Genomic DNA, 7,279 nt, shown 5'->3' with positions numbered 1-7,279 from the left:
AACATGTCGCCTTTCTGTTTCCATGTTCTGATACTATAGGGTTTCTGGAGATTTGTCCTGTCCTCCTGTTTCCTTATGTTTTCATTCACCCCTTTGTTTTCCTTTTCCATGTGATCCTGCTCTTGTCTCACCTGTATTCAACCTTAATCATCACAGGTGCCCATCATTTCACCCTTGTTAGTGTCTGCATATATTCAGCTCTCTTGTGTCTTGTCATTTTTCTCTGGATTGTCCTACATGGCTGTTGTGATCTGTCGCCCTCCGTGTTCTCCTTAAAGTAAGTCAGCTACCCCGTCTGCATCTTGTTTTGTTTATATAGTAAATAAACAGTTTACTTATTTTATCTGGAGTCTCCAGTTGCTTTTTTGCATGTGGGTTCAACATTATGAGCCAGATCATGTTAGAATCCAGCGACCAAACTGAACCCAGCAAGAGGATCACCCTGTTTGAGTTCCTGGCCCGAGAGGCAGAAAAAACTGCCCAGCAGGTCAAAGAGGAGGAAGAGAAAAAGAAGGCTTAGTTTCGTGGTACCTGCCTAAATTACTTTCATACCTGGGTCCTCCACTTCACCGTCTCTCCTTCCTTCACTGCCTCATCCTGTTGCTGCTCCTTGCTACCCACCTCCTCCCCATTCTCCTCCTGTCTGTCCCGAGTGGTCCTCTGAGGGAGGGGGTCAAACTGCTGGTCCTCCCCAAGTCTGACACAAGAAGAGGAGAGTTTCACAGGCAGGAGAGCAGCCAATCTCTCGCTAGCCGAGAGATGAGCCAGTGAAGCAGTACATCCCTTGCTGACCGGAGGAGCAGCTCAACACAACCCCAATAAGGAAGCCAAGTTCCAGTCAGCCAAACTCACCTTCTTGGGTGTCTGTGTTCGTGGGGGAGCACAACCCCCACACCTGCTTGTCCATGTGCTGTGAAGAGGATGACCCTAACTCCTTGGTCACTATGTGCATGGTGAAGGACAAACCACACTCATGTGTCACTGTGGAAGTGCAGGATGGTGACATCTGTTCAACACCTCAAGCTGTAGATCCATCTCCTGTCTCACAGCTGCAGATCCAGCTACTGTATCAACAGCCGCTGATCCATCTCCCTTCTCATCAACTTCATCTCCTGGGTCTTCTCGTCAGCTGCACCCTCTTGGGACATCTTGTTGGCTGCGCCCTCCTTCTTCTTGTCAGCTATTGCCTCCAGGTCTTCTATGTCAGCTGCAGCCTCTTTGGTCCCCACGTCAGCTGCAGGCTCCTTGGTTCCCACACCTCCAGATGTAGACCTGCTGGGCCCACATCCAGACGCAGACTTGCTGGGCCCATCTCTACACACAGCCCTGTTGGGCCCATCTCCAACCACAGTCCCCTCAACAGAGTAGACTGTGGAGGTGAGTATAGAGGCCACTGGAGAGGCTGTGACTGCAGACAAAGAGACCATTAAAGAGGTCATAGCTGCAGGCGAAGAGACCACTGGAGAGGCTGTGGCTGCATGCCAACCAATGATGAGAGCCCTCCTCATCCCTCTTTTGCCCGAGTCCAGGAGGGCACAGATGGACATCACTGCTACCCATAGATGGACGGTCTCCTGGCCACCCGCTGGATCTATGGCCTGAAGGTGGATGGTTTCCAGGCAACTCCCCTATACTTTGGCCTTATTGGGTATGGTCACCGGGTGCCTGCCTGAGTGTTGGGCCTGCTTTGGACGGTCTCTTTGGGTCTGCTTTGGACCACCCACCTTAACTCTGGGGGTTGGGGTTTGGTGCTTCTTTTTTTTTTCTTCTGATTATAAGAGATCACCCCTACCTGTCAGTTTTTTTTTTTTGTTTTGTTTCTAGGTCTTCATGTTTCCACTGTGTGTCCTTTGTCCTGTTTTTTTCCTGCCTCCCACTCAAGTTAGATGTAGCACCCTCCTTGGAATTTCAGGGGCCATCCCTTGAGTGGGGGATCCTGTAGGGTTTCTGGGGTTTTGTCCTGTCCTCCTGTTTCCTCATGTTTTCTTTCACCCTTCTGTATTCCTCCTCCCTGTGTTCCAGCTCTTGTCTCACATTTGTTCAGTGTTAATGACCACAGGTGCCTGTCATTTCACCTTAGTTAGTGTCTGCATATATTCAGCTCCCTTGTGTTTTGTCATTTTTCTCTGAATTTCCCTACATCGCTGTTGTAATCTATCTCCTTCCATGTTCTCCTTAAAGTAAGTTAGCTACCCCGTCAATATCTTGTTTTGTTTATTTGGTAAATAAACTGTTTACTTATTTTATCTGGAGTCTCTCCTCGTTTTCCTACACGTGGGTTCAACACTATTAGCCAGATCTTGATAAATATGCAGTTTCTGCCTTCTCTTTCTGGCCGTTGAGGTTCATGGACATTATTAGCATACAATGTTGTTTAGCAGCTGGTTCTCCTGGTATGACTTTACAGTCTTGAACATATTTCCTGTCTTCCTGCCGCACCACCAGGAAGTCAATCTGACAGGAGTATGGTCCACTTCAATACGTGAACAGGTGTTACTCATTCTTCTTGTAGCACATGTTAGCTATAATCATGCCAAGAGCTTGAACAATTTCAAGAAAGTTGCAACCCTCTCCAATTTGATGGTCTCATTCATGTCCACAATGAATTCCAACATATGCACATCATAGTGCCTTAACAGCTGTGGCAAGTCATAAAGCACAGAATATGGATAAAGAGGCAAATTTTTCTTCCTGGCTAGGCTATACAAGGTACAGTGTTTTAGTCAACTGTTTCTTTAAAATGACATACTGATGTGGAAAATATGATACCTTTGCTTATATTAAACCTCTATGCTTTGCATGATGCTGTTAGTCATTTTCACAATCCAACAACATCTAGGTTACTACAAGATAGTACATCTTTGAAGTAAAGATAGACCGTGTTATGCCGTTGGTGCTCAGGCTGCTGAATGTATTAGCCCACCAGGACTTGAGTAAACCTTTGACTGACTAGATGCTCAGATCATAATCCTGATTCTGTCACGTTTCTGTGCCCAGCTACCATGTTTTGTTCCCCCTTCATGCCACAGCTCCTTTGTTTTCATGTTTATGTTTACTCTTTCATACTTTGCTTAGTCATGCTCTGCTCCTGTCACTTTCTCACCACTCACACTCACTCCCTGCCTGCAATCAGGCTCATGCATGACACCTGTTCAGTCCCCTATTTAAGCTCCCTGTTCACAGTCCTCAGTGCCAGATTATTGAAAACCTTGAGTGAGTAAATGTCCAGCATCCATGCCAAAGCCTTGTCTGTCTTTCACGTTCTGACCCCACGCCTGTCTTCTGGATTCTTCATCTTGCTATGCCCTTGCCTGTTCTGGACTCTGAAATCTGACCACGGCACTGACCCAGTTTCTGATTATTTTGACTACGTCTCCTGGATTATTCTCTGGATTTGGTTTTTGATCTCTGACCAATGGTTCTCGACCCAAGCCTGTTCCACTGGACCTTCTCTCTGGATTTTCCCTAAAGCTGCATTCTGTGTACTCATTCTCTGCTGCTGCCAACTCACAGTTCTTGACGTCATTCTTCAGAACCAGCAGAAGGACTACACGTTGCTCTTAACTGTGAAGGTTAGTGACTCAGACTATTATTATTCCTTGAACCTTCACAGTCTTGCCCAGATCACTAAATCCCATATCTCTACAGATCAGACCTGGGCCTGGAACCAGACCTCCACCAGTGGCAATTTATTAATACATCTTTTTAACCATTCCTGGTTGGTTTTGTCGTGCACAAATCCTAAAACCCACTCTTGTCAGATTCAATACTTAAGATCAGTTCAAAACATCATTTATAGGCACATTAATCATGCACGGTTTGCAAAAGCTGACATTTAATTTAGTTTATTTTAAATTTTTCACTTTTAACACCGGGTTGTGATTATTTCAAACTGCATAAATATCTATGACTGGTTTATACACAGCATAATATTAGTTTAGCACTTATTCTCAGTATTTATTCCCACTCTTCTTAATTTTGAGATTATTTTTCTAAAAGCTGATCAGCATCTGTTTAGAAGCTGTCTTCATAAGTTTATAACCAGAAGAGGAGGTTTGGGGTTTGGATAGTATCCTGTAAGTACAATTTATTTGAATTATACCCTTTATACCAGTGATTCTGCCACTGTATGCTGTTTTTTTTTTTTTTTGGGGGGGGGGGGGGGGGGGTTGTTTTTTTTTTTTTTTTTTTTGGGGTTTTTTTTTTTTTTTTTTTTTTTTTTTTTTTGTGGGGGGGGGTGGGGGGGGGGTTGTTACATGTTTTGGCTTCTGATGTGTGGGTTATTCGTATTTCTGAGTTTTCTGTATTTCTGAATTGTTTGTAGTGCCTCTGCAGTTTTTATCTAATTTTCACACAGCTCTGTTAATCAGCTCACCTGCTTCTTCTTACTAATCACCCAACCCAGTCCATGCAAGCTCATTCTTTTCATTTTGCCTGATCCTCGTCATCCACATTCTGTTCTAGGTCCTCTTTATATCCATAAAAAAAAAAGAAAAATAAATAAATTTAAAAAATTGGATTCATCTTACCTGCCTACAATGCGGAATAGCGATGATGTTGTTTCTGAGAATAAGCTCATTTGGCTAAGTTCACCAAAAAGCGCCACAGTTGTTGGCTTTAAGGAGTTCTTTACTAAGTATTACTTATTAAGAACAGTGCCAAAAAGCCAACTCAGAGCCAGTTCAGACTCAAGGCATCATATCTATACAGTAGTCTCTCTTCAACAACCCTTTAAATTTGTTGTTGTTTATTATTTCTTGGTACGACCAGCTGATATTTGCTGCACCAGTTTTTTATTTTTTTTTAATTATAAGAGAGTCTACCTTTAATGTGTATAAACTCACAGTGTTTCTTCTTGTCACCAGCTTCTGCCCTAATGGTCAACACGCCAACGTGAGACGTTGCATTAGTAATAAAAACATGGTGGCATTCTTGTTTTGATGGAATTGTTCAACAAAACTGACAAGGTTTCAGTCATTACAGACACTTCAAACTTTTTCTTGGACTATAAAATGAACAAGTCATACAGCAGAGTTTTTACGAATCTATTCAAACTATGCAGATATTTTTAGATACTCCAGATTCCAACCTCATAACTAAGCTCTTGTGTGGCTTTTTTACCACTTGAACCTGGAATGAGACAATAATAAGCTCTATTTAAAGCCAAATAAATTGTCATAATTATGTTTTGTCCAGTAATTATTTACACTCAAATAAAGTGAATGACTTCAGAACAGCTGTCAGACAAATCCTCGTGGACAGCTGACACATTGAGGCTTTCACCAGAAAGGGACAGCTTGTCAACTGAGCGATGGAGTCAAAGTCACAGTGGCCTGAGATGATGGACAGAGCAGGAGAAAAGGCCCTGACAGCCTTGGTAGGGAAAAACAGAAATTAGCTTATTTTTGGCTCCAGCTACCATTTTTCCATTTCTCCGTCCAACTTCGCTTGAAGTTTTTCAGTTTTACCTTTTTTTTTCCTTATACATCTGTAGCCATGTTTTTAGTTTTTTTTTCTCTTCTTCTTTTTTTAAAGAAGCCAATCGGGGCAGTAATGGACTTACAGGGATGCACATATTCTCAGCTCAGTACAACAGAAAGAGTGTGTGTGGATTATATTTTTTAATCAGGGTGCCTCCTGAGCTCAGATACTGGTTCAGTTGATGCTGCAGTATTCACAGAACCACTAATCCACCTATTCAGATCCACACCTATATTCTGGAGTCTCTGAAAGAGAGGAAATACAGGTAAATTAGCGTGCTCAAAGTGTTTCTGAATAGGAAAATTATATGGCAAGAAGAAAGTAGGCCTCAAAAGGATGAGATGGTTGGTAAAAGTTTTATTTTTTCTTTAAAAAAATTATTTTAAACACATCAAAATAGCAATTCAGACCAAATATTCATAGCAACAATGTGATAATCAAACAAAATATTTGAAAAGGAGTGGGATGAAACATATGCTCATCTAGCTCTCCCCATCCTTTTTTTATTTTACAATATATTCATTTCAGTATGAATTCTTTACTGCCACGCATTGTTAAAGCCTTGCTTAATCATATTAGCCTTTATACTCTTCCCCAAACCCTTCCCCCTCTCTATAACCTGAGGATTTATTGTTTTTAAACATTTTCTTAAACTGACCAATAGATCTGCTTCCTTTGATTTAATCATCCAAACCATTCCACAAGGTCACACCGTGGCATAAAACCCCAACCCTCTTTAAATTTGTATGGGTGTAGTCTTTCATCAAAATATATTTTCCTGTTAGATTATAGTCATCTCCTCTGTTCCTAAATATCTTCTGGATATTACCAGGAAGTATATATTTTTTGCTTTATACAATATTTGAATAGTTTTTAACTTAACTAAATCTGTAAATTTAAGACATATGGGCTTTATAAATAATACATTTATGTGTTCTCTGTACCCAAAATATGTACAATTCTAATAGCCTTTTTTGAAGTAGACTATACATAATGATTGCAATGTTGTACAAGCATTTCCTCACACTACCTCACAATAAGTCAAATACTGCAATATAAGAAGATGCAACACACAATATGTCAGTATGTCTTGCTTTGCCTAGCACAGAAATTCTTTAAGCTAATTTAGCTCTCGGTGTGATTTGCAAAAATAATTACTGTCTAGAATTACTCCCAAGATATTAATTTCATATACTCTTTCAATATTTACATGATCTATTATGAGTTGGACTTGTATGTCCATTTTTGGATTACCAAATATCATGAATTTAATTTTATTGTTATTTTATTTTATTTATTATTTTTAATCAGTTTTATTATACTTTGTATTTTAACCATATCCATTAGATTTAGTAAATTATGCTCTGGACAATGTTTGCTAGTATCATCTGCAAATATAATTGATTTCTGAAGTCCAGATACTTTATAAATATAATTTATGGACATAATAAACAATTGTGGTCCAAGCACTGACCCCTGTGGCACCCCACAAATGATGTCTAAACATTTTGATTTGTAATCACCCAACGGCACAAACTGGTCCCTCTTATTAAGCTAGTAAGTAACTGTTTAACCATTTCCATCCCACCCCTCTAATGCCAAACCTTTGCAATTTACTGAGCAATGTACTTTGTATTAGGATCTATAGTATCACAAGCTTTCTTTAAATCAGCAAATACCCCTACTGCATACTTTTCCCATCTATTCAACTATAATAATAATAATAATAATAATAATAATAATAATAATAATAATAATAATAATAATACTTTATTTATAAAGCCCTTTAAAACAACCA

This window comes from Nematolebias whitei, chromosome 1 (genome assembly GCF_014905685.2).
Source record: "Nematolebias whitei isolate Nwh7 chromosome 1, NemWhi1, whole genome shotgun sequence".
NCBI lineage: Eukaryota > Metazoa > Chordata > Actinopteri > Cyprinodontiformes > Rivulidae > Nematolebias > Nematolebias whitei.
This window is presented reverse-complemented; position numbering follows the sequence as displayed.